This window comes from Lissotriton vulgaris, unplaced genomic scaffold (genome assembly GCF_964263255.1).
Source record: "Lissotriton vulgaris unplaced genomic scaffold, aLisVul1.2 SCAFFOLD_756, whole genome shotgun sequence".
NCBI lineage: Eukaryota > Metazoa > Chordata > Amphibia > Caudata > Salamandridae > Lissotriton > Lissotriton vulgaris.
Window position 1 is genome coordinate 254821 of NW_028251774.1, and position 15659 is coordinate 270479.

Consider the following 15659-nt stretch of genomic DNA (forward strand, 5'->3'; position numbering starts at 1 on the left):
TGGGCAGTGCTACATATGTTCACCTGGTGAGCCCTAATACTCGCTCAACAGAAAAGGCATTGTTAGTCCCACGCTGCAATTTAATAGCCCTGTCAGGAGGTGCAACACGACAAACGCGACATTTTATATTTTTTTTTCAAGACTTGTCTTGTTAAAATCAGTTTTCAGTTCCCATTTCAAATGTGTTAATTGTGGCATTATTGCTTACAGGAACAAAAGCAGCCGAGTGGAGCTCGCATTCCCATTTGTGTGTTGGCGCCTAACAGGCTTCGCCATCTTGATGGGGGTATGTTTTTTGCTCACCGAAGCGCTCCTGCCACTTGTAGGGGTGTTTGCGCGTGTGTGTGTGTCCATATGCAAAAGAAACAATTGATGGACCGAATGCTGGACAATGCAAGCATTCATCCCCAGTCACAGGGATCTGGGTTGAATCCATCATTCTTTTGCTCACCACACCACCCCAGTTTGGACCCAGTCATATGCCAATCAGTCTTGACCCTGTTCCTTGTGGGAACAGTCCAGCCCGAACTGCCAAGCCAGGGCCTCCCTGGACCGGAAACAAGCACCCTGGGACAAGTTTCAGGGCATCACCCTTCATCAGCCAGGCTAGCTTGAATCCAGTGGTGTAGTGAGCACGGGACCCACGTCTGGGCATACCCTTCCCACTTAAGGCGACATATGCAAAAGAAACCATTGATGGACGGAATGCTGGACAATGCAAGCGTTCACCCACAGTCACAGAGAGCAAACAAACGACGGATTTAGGCCCAGATCTCTGTACTGGGGTGAATGTATAACACTGTTCTGCATTCTGTCCATCAATTGTTCTTTTTGCATTTGATCAAAAAAACAATGTATTTAGGTCCAGATCTCTGTACTGGGGTGAATGTAGGACATTGTTCTGCTTTCTGTCCCCATCAATTGTTCTTTGTGTGTGTGTCCACACATCCATGTGTGTGTGTGTGTGTGTGTGTGTGTGTGTATGTGTGTATGTACGGCTCGGTTCTCACAGCATGGGTTAACCTTGCCAGATAAACACTATCTTTGTGAGTGCCACTGGGTTGTGAGGATCGGTCACAGTAGTGTGTTTAGGTACTTTCGAGCGAGCGTTTCAAAAAACCTAAAAGCTCAGTTAGATTTGCCTTGGTTCGCTTTATAACCTTCCCTATTATGGAGTTAGAATAGTAATTACACACTTCATTACAGTCAATAGCTGGTCCTAATAATAATAGGTATAACATGGTGTGTTTGGGTGCGTGCTCGAGTAATATGGTTTTCAACCTTCCATTCCCCTGTCTTCCCAATTAATGAACATTTAAAACACATTTCATTAATGTCTCAGTTTTACATCTCGTGTTTCTAGGCGCTCACACTTTACATATCACAGGTGATGGAAACAACATTTGCCCATGGGATGAGCTCATAACTCTTTAAGTCCTAAGGTGACCCTTTACTTACTGCACCTGACTTCCGGTATTTATTGATTGCAAAGGTTAACCTTTGTTGATGGGAGTGTACATACTGATGAGTTCACAGCAGAGTTGTCAGATTTTGAACACTACTAACTAGGCATCTGCCCCTCTTTCCAGATTTCCCTACTCACACAGAGCAGGCTCAGAAGAGGAGAATTTATTTTATTTATTTTTTATTTATTTATGCATTTTTATATAGAGCGGACTTTACCCGAAGGTGTCAGAGCGCTTCACAAAAGGAACAGAAATGAAACATAATGAGAAACATTACAAAAGAACAGATTACAAAAGCATACGTTACGTTACATAAGGTAATAGTGACAATTGTGAGCAAACAAAATACATGAGGTAGTAAAAATTGTGAGCAACCAAAAATACATGAGGTAGTAAAAAGTGCACAAGAGGAAAAAGTGACAAGTGTGCAGTTACAAGAGAAAACAAAGTATAATTTGAGGTATAATACTGCAATAAGTGCTAGACACTCAGGCACAAGAACAAGCGTTACGTAGGCAAAGGTGGCACTTGTGCAAGTATCAAAGGTAAAAACATGTGAGAGGTAGCAAACCGTGTGTTACAAGGGCAAAGTGGTGTGTGCATGTTACAAAAGGGCACCAAACACAAGTACATGGAAAATACTGCAAAAAGGCAGACACTCCAACCCCAGGAATACACTGGGAAGGCACTTCCATGGTCATGGAAAGTAGAAATTATAAGTAGTGGGAAGTCTTCCTCCAAATAGGCCCTCATCATAGCTGACTTGGGGGAAAATCAGGAGCCCTGTCAGCTGGAGGCAACTGAAGATGAGCCAGGGCACAACATAATGTTGTCACACAATGTCAAGAGAGTAAGTGACACCGCATAGAATCATGCATGCAGGCACACACCACTGACAATCCACTAACTATTAAGTAGAGGTAGAGTGCTTAGACTTAGTGCTTAATATACTGTAGCCCGTCTCATCTGTAATCTTTCACCCAGGGCTGCCTCTGCTCCCCTCTTGCATTCACTGCACTGGTTACCAGTCCAGAAGAGAATGTTTTTGAAATTTGTTGCCTTACCCACACAGCCCTGACAAGAAAGGGTCCCAGCTGCTTAGCCTCAAAGCTCACTTACTATCATCCTTCCAGACTCCTTAGATCTAGGGATAAGGCTCTCTTTATGGTTAAACAGGTCAAAAAGTCCCAATCAGGGGGAAGGTCGTTCTCATACTGAGCCCCTCTCTACTCGAACGCCTTACCTTTCCACATTCGTACATGCTCGTATCACCTCCATTTTAGGAAAACAATAAAGACTATATTGATTTAATTCTACTACCCTTGCTTGCCACTGATCTGCTGTTGTGCCGAGATACCCCTCCCAGGATGATTCAACAGTGCATTATACATTAAAATAACAAAACAAAATAACATAGGCAGGGGGTGAGGTACAAGAACCCAGGCAGGAGTTCGAGAACTTTATAATTAAGGGAATAGGTACTGGGATTTAGGTAGTGGTTGATGCACCTTGATATAGGTAGGAGAGAGGAAACTGATACAGAAAACAAATCATAGTTGAGGAAGAAATGGTGCAAATCAGACATGTTACTGTGATTGAAGATAGGATGATCAAGCAGGGAAGATAAGAGAAAGGGGGCTTAGGGTGCATCCCCATAACAACAAAGATATAAGGGAACTGTGTAATGTTTGGAAAATACACTGCCTGGCATTTTTCAGCATGAAGGGAACTTTAGGAACAGATATATATTCACTTGCTAACGTTTCTTCTCCACATCTCATTTCCAAGCATGCAGTAATCGATATCGATAGCCCACCACGGCTCGGCATGAATGGCTGGTCTAGCTGCGATCCACCCACAAGTTCTAAAACACCAGAAACATATAATCTATGACTCATAGTGGTTGTGCTGGAGCTAGAAAGTGGTAGCACAAAACACAGTGGGGCAGATTTATGTTGGTAATGCGCCACGTTTGCGTCACGCAACTGCGGCGTACACGTGGCGCATCCCTACGACCCATTTACAACGTGACGCATCTAGGCAGATGCGTCACGTTGTAAAGCCCTGTGCCACTTGTGGGCGTTCCGGCGCAGGGTGGGCGTTCCGGGGCAGGTGCGCCTCGCAGAAGTGGCTGAGTGAAATCTATAAGATTTCACTCAGTCACTTTCAGGCCAATGCTGCGTCAAAACCCTGCGCCTGCTTCAAGCAAGCGTAAGGCTTGACGCAGCATTGGACAGATAGGGCACCCCCGAGCCTTGCTGGAGCTGCGTCGCGCTTGCGACGCAACTCCAGCAATGCGCCACCTTTACGGCACAGATGCGTCACACATCTGTGCCGTTTTTGCCCCATGGTGCGCCGCATTGTAAATGCGGCGCACCATGGGTGGCGGAGCAGCGGCGCAAAATAACTGGCGCATCCCTGGGGATGCGCCAGTTATCATAAATCTGCCCCAGTGGATTTTGGTTTTGGGGTGATCCGATGGGATCTGTGAAAGATGTATTATGTTTAAGGAGGGTGTATGATCCTAACTGATGGGTTAGGAGTCTGATCATGATGAGCTGCATTGGGGATTAACTGCTTCACATATTTGAGATGTTTTGTATGACATTTTAATCCTCTGATTGTTGCCTCTTTGTCCTCTTCCAGAGTACAAGGTGGATGTGCGCTACGTCATGATCACTGTGCAGATACAACTTATTCTAATATGGTGTGGGTGTCTGTTGAAAGATAGTAATATTCTGGAGCATGCATCCTACTACCACAAATTTATATTACCACAGTCCTTCACACAATGTGAAGGTTTCATCTTTCTTCAACATCTTAGAGTCCTTCTGATTATATTTATGTCTTAGTTTGTGCTGTAGTGTGTACCACCTCCAGCACATTTGAAGATATTTGTCAGGGGATAGGCAACCACTGCTGCAGAGGATATTTAACACCTCTTGAAGAAGGTAGGGATTGGTAATACTGGACATCATTGCAGATTTGGAATGCAGGTATTATTAAATGGGTTACAAATTGTAGCACATGCACATATTTTTTTTTATACATTCGCTCGAAGGTACCTAAACACACTATTGCGACCGGTCCTCACAGCGCACCGGTCCTCACAAAAATAGAGTTTATCAGGTTCTGACAAGGTTAACCCACGCTGTGAGGACTGAGTCGGTCCTCACAGCGTGGGTTATATTTATATATATATATATATATATATATATATATATATATATATATATATTCAATGAAAAAACCATAGGTTATAGTCCATATATAGTTAGGAATTTGCATTTACAAAACCTTGAAAATTCAATGAAAAAACCATTGGTTATAGAACATATATAGTTAGGAATTTGCATTTACAAAACCTTATTTTACTCGCATAAAACCATTGAAATTCCATATATAGTTAGATGCGCTAACTATATATCGCGCACCCGCAATCCACTGCTGATGATGTCACATATTACATCATTCATGACATGGTCAGTGACATCACTGATGACATCTCATTTGACATTACTGATCACATCACTGATGATATCATTCATGTGATAATACGATGAACCTCTTCAGACTCTAATATAACCTTAGATACAATCAGTGTAAACAGACACTCACAGACTGTCACTCATCCATGGAGTTACTCACACACCTAGTCAGTCATGCAAAGAATCAATCACACCTCCATTTCCTCACCTATACAGTTATACAAACTTTACTTATTCAAACATATACTAACACATATTTACTCTCTTATACAATCCCTGATACAAGTTCACAATGATCCATACAGCCACTCACACATTCACTGGCTCTTATGCACAGTTATTTATATATGTCAACTCTCACATGTACTGTGTTTTACATATGTACTTACTTTGACATGTAGCACTGAGATATCCATTCACTCACCAATACACTCATGCACACAGTCAACCGCCCATACAGCTGTTTCCACATGCACTTTTGAACCCATACATCTAGTGAATCAGCTGTTCACACATCTATGCACAGAGTCACACACCTCCCAGCCACTCACACACATACTCAGTCTCCCATACAAATACTCGGGCAACCAATCAATAACCCATATAGTTACTCATATACCTACTGATCAACACATGCAGCAGTTTACAGAACAACAGATATAATGATGCACAAATTAATACAGTTTAATCACTAACCCATGCACTCAGGGAGACACATTTAATCACTCCCTCATACAATCAGTCATGCACCTACTAAATCCTGCATCCAGACACTTATACATCCACTCATTCTTCAATATGTGAGACATATTTTAACTTTACAGAAACATACAGTCACTGGGTGTTGTCATCAGTGATGTCATCAGTGATGTCATTTGAGATGTCATCAGTGATGTCATCAGTGATGTCACTGACCATGTCATGAATGATGTAATATGTGACATCATCAGCAGTGGATTGCGGGTGCGCGATATATAGTTAGCGCATCTAACTATATATGGAATTTCAATGGTTTTATGCGAGTAAAATAAGGTTTTGTAAATGCAAATTCCTAACTATATATGTTCTATAACCAATGGTTTTTTCATTGAATTTTCAAGGTTTTGTAAATGCAAATTCCTAACTATATATGGACTATAACCTATGGTTTTTTCATTGAATTTCAATGGTTTTTTGAAAGCTAATATCTGTAGCTGTAAAATCTATTCTTTTTTAAATCTTTAAATATATTTTACATGTTTTTAATACATGTTTTTAAAAAATATTTTTTTGTTCCGCTCCCAGTTCGCGAACCGGTCAGCTTTCCGTTAGCTCAATTTAAAGCCGCTCCTAGTCCGCGAACCGGTAAACGCTCTTTCAGCGTAACTGTTACGTTAGAATGACGTTTTGCGTTGTCGCGTAATACGTCATCGGACGCGCCAAGTTAGCGGACCCGGAAGCGGACTGAAAGCGGCGCAAAGCGCAAAACGTAAACACAGCAGGTCATGTGACTCGGTAATAACACTTTTCATTGGTTCATTTCACTTTTGGTTTCCTAATGATGTAATACTAGGTCATGTGATCTAAAATTAACACTTTTCATTGGTTTAGAACTTTGGCTTTTCCCAAATGATGAAAACCCCTCCTTCTTTCCTCACTCTGACTTTCATCTTGGTGAGAGAAAGACCTTTGTACAATCCAGAGAAATGGCTTCTGTTGTTGCTTCTGGTAGTGTTCCCCCACCACCACCTCCACCTCCTCATGGAAAGAAAGGACCACCAACTCAACCAATCTTTCAAGAAGAGGAAGATGAGGAAGAGGAGGAAGTACCTGAATATTTGCCAGAGGAGCCCAGGAGGTACAACAGGAAAGAAAATTTCATTTGGCAATTTTTTAAATTTCCACCAGGGCAAAAGAAAGTGAACGCCAGGTATGTCTTTTGCCGTATCTGTGATGATCGTCTTTCTAGAGGCACGGACAAAAAATATAGTTATGGGAATTTCGCTATGCACAGGCACATGAGCAGGTGGCACCCAAATAACTATAGTGCTGCTCAGCTTCGGGACGAACAACAGAATTCCCCAGCAATAGCCAGAAGATCGGTCGTGCCAGAAGTTTCGGGACCTGAAGCAAGGGAGTTGATCCCAAATATTCAAATGGACATGGGGGAAGTGAAACAAGTTTGTGTGAGGTGCAATCAAATATTATGCTACCGCGAGAGTAGCATAACTCTTATAATAAGAGCCATAAAAAATCATGTATGTCCAAAACGCCCCCAAAAATAAATTCTTCTTTTTTTTGTTGCTCCTGTTGAGCCCTCTTCGATGAATCATTTTTGTTTCCCCCCTCCCCCCAAAAAATAAAAAAAAATACAAAATGTTCAGAAAAAAACAAAAAAATATAAAAAATGTTCAGAAAACTAATAAAAAAAATTTAAAACAACAAAAACAAAAAAAAAGTTCTTTTCAGAACTACCTCCCCATTATTAAAAAAAATTGGTAGAATTCTTTGAACTCTGCCAAGCTCTATTTCTATTAGTTCGCTCCCAGTTCGCACTCCGGTACGCGAACTTTGAGCGAACCCCAAAATTTTTTTTTTAAAAAAGAACAGTAAGTATAAGGAAAGGAAACAGACAGTTATGTTACAAAAAAGACAGCTATAGGGAGTAAAGAAAAGATACTGTTACCCGCAATTCACTTCTGATCATGTCATATATTACATAATTTTTAACATGGTCAGTGACATCATCAGCAGTGGATTGCGAGTAACAGTTTTTTTTGTTTACTTCCTATAGCTGTCTTTCTTGTAACATAAATGTCTTTTCCTATCCTTATACTTACTGTTCTTGTTTTAAAAAATTTTGGAGATCATTCAGAAACAGTAACATTAATAGAGACAGAATTAGTGAATAATAATGACGAAGTATGAGAAGAGAGGGAGTGAGAAAAATACTGGAAGGAGTAGAAAAATTAAGTAATAGAGAAAGGAATGAGAGAAGTAGCAAACACAGGAAAGTAAAGATTAAAGAAATGAAGCAGTAGAACTAATAGATGGTAAATGTGATAGATTAAATGATTGATTGAGGGTGACGATAAGGTGTGTCCTCTCTAAAAGTTTGTTTAAGGTGAACCGTACTCTGGGTTGCATATCAAATTTATGCTTGTTGAAGAATACAGAGGAGATAATAGAGGTGAAGACCTATCATTGTAGTAAAACATGCCCACTTATTACATCATTCATAACATAATCAGTGACATCATCAGCAGTGGAATACGGATTATAAAAGTAGAAAACATTTACCTTATAATTCTTGATAACTTTTAAAGAAAATTTTTCATATATTCAATCTGTAAATGAGAGAACAAACATTTCCAAAAATATTAAAACATGTATTTAAAAATTAGAAATAAGAAGGGAAAAGGTTCAAGAAGAAACAGTTTTTAAACAACTTTGTCACTTACAGAAACCTCTACTTCTCTACGACCCGTACACAATCCTAAAGATATTTATTTTAAACAAACAGTATCTTCATGCTGATGAAATGAGGCCTATTTTGAAACATGATGCTTCTTTTGCATTGCTTATGTCTCATAATAGTGATGCAATAACAGCGCAAAAGAGATGTAAAACAATCATAAAATTGTGTCTAACATTTTAAATGATTGTTTCAGGATGCCAATAAGATGTGTGCTTTCAAGAGCTTTCTTAGAGGTGAGGCCTATTTCTTTTTTTTAAAAAAAAAACAGTACCCAGAAGTACAGCACTGTAAGCATTAGAATTGACACTTACAGAAGACTCACTTTTTCCATATCTACCTCACATTTCTAAATGTATATCATATGTACAAAAAGCAGAACATTAATTATACATGTTAAATGGTTTATTTTTGCTGTTCTCAGAATGTATCAAATTTCACTTAAATCAGTGATTTGAAGGTATTCATCATGTAACAGCGGGGAAAAAAAAACACAATCAAAATGATTGTGTTTAAAAAACCCATACAACATAAGAATTCTGAATTCAAAACTCCTTAAAATTAACTTACTTTCAATAACGTCAAAGGATCTCCTATGAACAGCATCCACTCTGTTGTGCTATAAATATTTTCAGCCCGGCACTTTCTGAAAGAAAACCTCCATCATTTCGAAAAATATGTCACATACAAAAAAAGACTTCTCACATTCTAACACATGTTTCCACTAGGCCAAATCATGTTGCAGCGATTCGCAAATCTTGTAATTCTTCAAATCAAATCCCGTCATTTTCTATTTTCGCATCTTTCAAAAAGAAAACATTTGAGAATATTTTCACAATCCTGGACTACTAATATCTTACTCTTCTTTGTCACTCATGTTCTCCTTTTCCTATGACATTGATACTGCTTACTATGAAGCAGACTTACTTGCATCAGGTTTATATAGTTGGATTTTAAAATTGACATTATAATTAAAAGTTTTGGACCAATAATCTAGACAGCATTGCAGACTTACATTCCCTCTACTTGATGAACAATTTCCAATTCCTCACAGGAAATCCCAAAAAACTTTCTTTTGGTTTTAAAAACACCAGGTAAGAATTTTTAAGGTCAAACGGCAATTTTTTTTTGAAAGTTACAACAGAATCATTGCAGAATGACCAGCCGTTTCGAGACTTTAAGTAAGCTGTATAATGTCCTGATGTTGTTGAAGGACCATCGTGATAGATAATTGCTACAGTTACAAAAGTCCTCCCTGATATTGACAGCTGAGAAGCCACAAATTTTTTTATTAAAGTTGACAATTTTGATCCATCAGGCTTACATCGTTGGATCATTAAAATGACATACTGGCCATATCTACGTATAAATAATGTTGACATCATATCACATTTACATTGGCTACACTCCATGTTGTGATCCGCTGCATTTACTAGCTTATTAAAGGACACTGATTTACTGTCTGGCAAAGTTAAATATATAAATCTTTCTGAGTCTACACTAGTAGTACTTGATACCATACAGTTCTCGCAGTCATGCTGCCATTGATAAGAAAGCCCAAACAGGTGATCTACATCTACACCCTCATCTTGCAATATATCAAGCATATACATTAAAAACTCCTGACAATCTTGCTGATTATTTTCAGAGAAGTCTGTTTGACCTGAACATTCATCTAACAGATAACGAACTTCAGACACACTTTCTACTTTTGTTCGATCAGTGCTACATTTCTCGAAAACAGAATTCAACAAACAGCATAAAATTTGTTCTGAATTCAACAGAATCTGTTCTTTTAAACTCTCTAGTGAAAAGAGAACATTAACCACTACATTTGCATAGCAGTTGACACCAGAACTGTTTTCAAATTGAAAACCGACAACATCTTCAACAGAATCCACTTTCTTTCTGCTAACAATTTTCGGTTCATTGACTTTTGGTCTTTTTGCTACAACCTCCCTACTATTACTGATATTTCTACGTTTCCGGCCTACCACACGTTTCTCAAACAAAGGATATTGAGGCAAATGTGGCGCATACTCTCTTCTTAACCTATTGTATTCCTTAACACAATCTAGATCCGCACAAATGTTTGTGACATCACAGTCAATCAAGTACAATCCCGATAAAGTTCTAACTCGTGACAATGCCACATATGCCATACCCTCCTTGAACACAGAACTGCCAATATTCACCAATGCACTGTCTACACTTAAACCTTGCGATTTATGGATTGTCACCGCATATGCCAAGCAAACAGGAAACTGTTTACGGCGAACATATAAGTCTTTAACAAGCAAAAACCTAGCAGAACAACGACCAATTTGCTGTACTTCCTCAATGCCATCAAATTTAATTCTTAAAAATTCTATTCCATCTCTATTTCTGTATTTCTCAAAATCAACAACATTACCCATTGATCCATTTACCAGACCTCTTTCTACATGTAAATTCCTTCTCAAAATGATTCGGCAATTTAAACACACATTCAAAGTCTTTTCAAAACCCGCTGTTTTAGATATAGTCTTCTCTAATGAATCCAATTTTGATTTCAAATTCTCTGACAAAATAATTGTTGATCCCATATGCTCTAATTTGTCGATAGCTTCAAGTTTCACAATCTCTTGCTTTTCTAAATTCAACATTTTGTTGTTGAAGATGGCACATTCTGCAAGAGTTGGCATCAAACATATCCCGGATTTCTTCTCAGTAATTTTCTTAAAAATATTCTCAGGCACAATCTCTTGTTCAGGATATAAATTGGACAGTAATCGTGCATTTAAAGCTTCTTTCCCATGCTCGGTCACTTTTCCAATTCTAATATCTTGTAGAATATTCTTGAAATCTCCATCCTTTGCTTGACGCATATTTTCATGCAGTTCAGCATAATTGAAGTTTAACCATATATTGACGTTGCCAATGCTCCCTAGGCACTTCCTGGTATCTTCATGCGTGAGTATTTTGAACACAGGTTGACCTTTTACTGGTGTCAGCTGCAGAAGATCTCCGAAAACAATGATGTGTTTGCCACCAAATAACACATCATATTCAGTTTTAAGTACTTCTTGCATTCTCAAATGCACAAAGGCAAGCATGACATTGGAAACCATGCTTACTTCGTCAATGATAAGTAGTTTCATTTTCCTCAAGACTCTTGAAACTTCACAGCAAGCATCCCCAGATAACTTGTTGTATTGTAATTTGTTGTCATGCTCCACCGGCAGCATCAGTAGACGATGCAAAGTAATACCTTTAATGTTATGTGCTGCCAGTCCAGTAGGAGCAGTGACAACACAAGACAGCGATGACTCAGTCCTTTCCTGCAAATAACAAGAGATTGCTTTAATGAGGAAACTTTTTCCAGTTCCCGCTTCTCCACTCACGTACAGTCGGACAGGCTTCAACGATGTACATGAGCACTCGTTCTTCTCATGACTTAATCCGTGCTCAATTTCCTTGGTAACTTCATCATATATTTTCCTCTGCTCAACGTTGAGTTGTTTTTCCAAGTCTTCTAAGTTAACTGAATCCTCCTGAGCATGTGCCATGGCTCTTTCTACTTCATTCATAGCAGTGGCAGCTTCATTTTCGATAATAGGTCCTCCAAGTGGATCTTGACTCAATGAAACAGAACTCTGACTGTCCTGAGAACTGTCTCTGGCAATCTCGGCTGCAATCGTTGCTTCCTGCTCAATTTCCAAAGTTAGCATTTCTTGATATTTAGAAAAAGCAAGACATTCTATGGACTCCTTGGCTGCATTGAAAGAGTCTTCGTAACAGAAGAAATCTCCAAGCAGTTCCTCTTCTGCACGCCAAGGCTTGAAAAGTTGCAAAAGTGCTAAATAGAAAAACTCCTTTTTTTCTGGAGATTCACCACTCAATTTTCGATGGTTTACTAATTGGCATTTTCTTTGCTTGACCAGGCATCCCTCACTTCCAATTACAGCATACACTCCTTTCTCAATATCTTCTTTGATGTTCCTCTTGAATATATAATTTTGGAGAACCTCATATAGACAAACATTCTCAAGGTGACTGCTTCGATTTGGATAATATGTATCCAACATGTTGGTCTTCAAAATGTCGGTACTGTTTGGTTCCTTTTCTGCCAAATACTCAATTTCCCGGACAGGTTTTAGAACTCGATTTCGCGTTGCAGCAAGACCAAGACTCGCCCAAACGAGACTCCTGGATTTGGCATAGAGACTTGCTGAAGACAATCGATCAGAACATTCGTAAGCTCCAATTTCTCGATGCGACAACATCTTCAGACTGAAACTGTACAACTTCTTGCTGAGGCTCTTTTCATGGGAAATGTCCTCCCACATATCCTTCAGTTCGGTCTTTTCTTTTTTGGTGATGTAAGATGTCACATACCGAGCCACAGCCATACAGTTGTCAGCCACAAACTGTATATCCATGTTAGCATTCCACATGGACAAAATCACTGGGTTGTAGTCATTGATGTACTTGGACTCTTCGTTCCTTTTCAAATTGTATGTATTCTTGGGTGATTTCCTCGTCACATTATGTCGCAGCGAAGACATCAAACTGTTCACTCTTCCTTTAGAAATCACCGGTCGTGGAAAGTTGAAACGACATTTGGTGTAGAACTTGTCCTTGTTTCTGAATTTACGACGACAGTACTTTCCACAACGATGGCTTTGGAAACGTAGAACTTGTTCTCTTAGGCTTTTCTTCTCCGTTGCGTTTGGAACAGCACACGTAGAATACTGTTCTATGAAATTCATCACTAAGTCATCCGGATCTGTTCCAAATTTAGGTGCATCCTTGATCCACAACAACATATGTATATGAGGGGCACCTCTTGCTTGGTACTCCTTTCTCCAGAAGAAATCCAACACCTCTCCAAGAGGTGGATTCTTTTTATTTGTGATGAAAGACATCATAGCTTCAAATCTATGATTGAAGTACCTGCATACATTCACTGGATCCAAAGAACACAGTTCTCCAGGTGTCTTGAATTCAATGTTTTCAATATTTCCATTTGCCTCTCGTAGAAATTCAAGTAAGTCTTCCCAGCCATACTCGGCACAGCTCAGAGTGAGGAACCATGTTGGAGTTCCTAAGTTCCTCAGCATACATTTTAAATCACCATGACGACGGTACCAGTACTCATTAGTACCACGCTGACACACCATGAGATTAGTTAAGTGAGAATCCAAAATACTGTCTTGGACATTGACTTTATGCATAAAGTCACTTGCCGATATGTTTCGCATCTGTATACCACTTTTTAAAATGTGGTTCACTGCATATGACAGTCCTGACAGATCGCTTTCAAACAAGAGATGAAACAAATAGGGAATGCATTGACGAAACCTAGGATCTTCTGCATACAATCGTAAAGTCCGGTATTCAGACGCAGGAATTTGATGAGGTCGCTCATCATATCTTCCTCCTTGACCTGTGGGAAATAGCTGTGGGAAACACCGAGCTTCCAAACTTTCCTCCCAAACACTAATGGGACTCCCTTTGGCTTGTTTCATTTGAAACAACTCAATTGCATTCCCCATGACTTCCTTGGAATGCAAAGGATGAACACTATAATGTTCATATATTTCTTCACTATTAAACACCTCTACTTTCTCAATTTGGCCAGCACACAAAACGCTATCCTCTTCATCACTTACTTCCTCTTCTGCAACATATACATTCTTATAGTACTTATTATTTTTCTTCAAATACAAAGTTGCATTTTTCACTTTCCTAACATCCACTAAATCTTGCCATATTTTCTTATTCTTTGTCGGAACCCCATTAACCAAGATAACCAGAGGTTCCTCTTCCACTTTCTCAACTCCAATTGTGTTAATGTTTTTGTTCAAATCTAGAGGCAAATAAACAACTCTTCCCTTTAATCCTCTCTGTAAATCTGCTGGAGGCAACTTCCCTGTCTTTGGCTCCATTCTTACAATAGCCTGAAAGGGATGGATACTTTGAATCAAAATAGATTCATAAGTATTTAAATCCTTCAATTCTGAAGGAATCTCAACCAATTCCAGATTATTATGAACCGCCCTAGCAGGCATCTGGTTTTGATTTAATTTATTACAACAATAAGTACACACACGTTGGTCCACTCCCAAATCAAAACAATTTTCTACCATCAAGTATGTGGCAAAATCCTTCCATTCACTATTATTTTCCCTTTCACTTTTTGCATATAAATCCACTAACTTAGTCTGATTCTTATAATAAGTGCGTCGACAACATACACAAGTGAAATTAGGCCTCTCACTTGATTTCATCTGAAACGTGGCAATTTCCTTCTGAAAATAATCTGTACTGGAAACCTGTACATTATCTTCAACATTACCCTCTACTTCAGGGTCAATTTGAACATTCTCATCTTTACTACCAAAGTAACAAAACTCAATTTCTTCACAAATATTCTTCACATCTATTTCAGAACCATGCAAAAGAGCAGCACATAATTGTTTAAGCATAATTGCTGGACTCTTAGCATAATACAACATTCTCACTAATTTTCTCACTTTATTATGATGCACTGCTAGCATCCTGAAATGATGAAAAACACTCTGGCATACTCTCCTGGAAAGACAAGCCAGTGAATGACCACGCAAACCTGTCATTTGTCTCACTCTGCAAGGATCTAAATCTTGCAACAACTTCATTTTCTGCTTCAAACTTTTCTTATTAAATGTCCGTATAAAATCACAAAGCAAATTGATGGAAACCTGTCGCACACTGCAAATAGAACTACACTTCCAAATGTACACAGGACCCTTAGGACGTCTTCCTAAAACCTCATCACTTAGCGCCTCTTCTGTCTCTGTTGTCACAAGTTGTTCTTTTTCAACTGGACAACCATCCTTCACTTCATAAGCTCGACCACTGGTGTCAACTGCAAACACCAAATCATTATCCTGAAAATAACTCTCCTCATTAAAAAATGCCTCACAACTTGAACTATGCATCCATTCTCCGGAAAAAACTTCACAAAAGTTAGTACGATTTACTACTCTCTTCCATCTACTTTTTGTTTTGAAATCAGAAATTACCTTGCTTAGTTTCCTAATTCTATTGATTACCAAAATAAACAACTTTCGCTTAATTTCAAAAGCATGATCAATAATTTTCTCTACATTTTTCTTCTTCTTATAAAATGCTGCTTTCTGTTGGCCTTTTTTTTAAATATTTTTCAATAAATTAACTATTATCCTGTTACGGAACATTCGATTTCGAATGTCCCTAAACTGTTGTTTC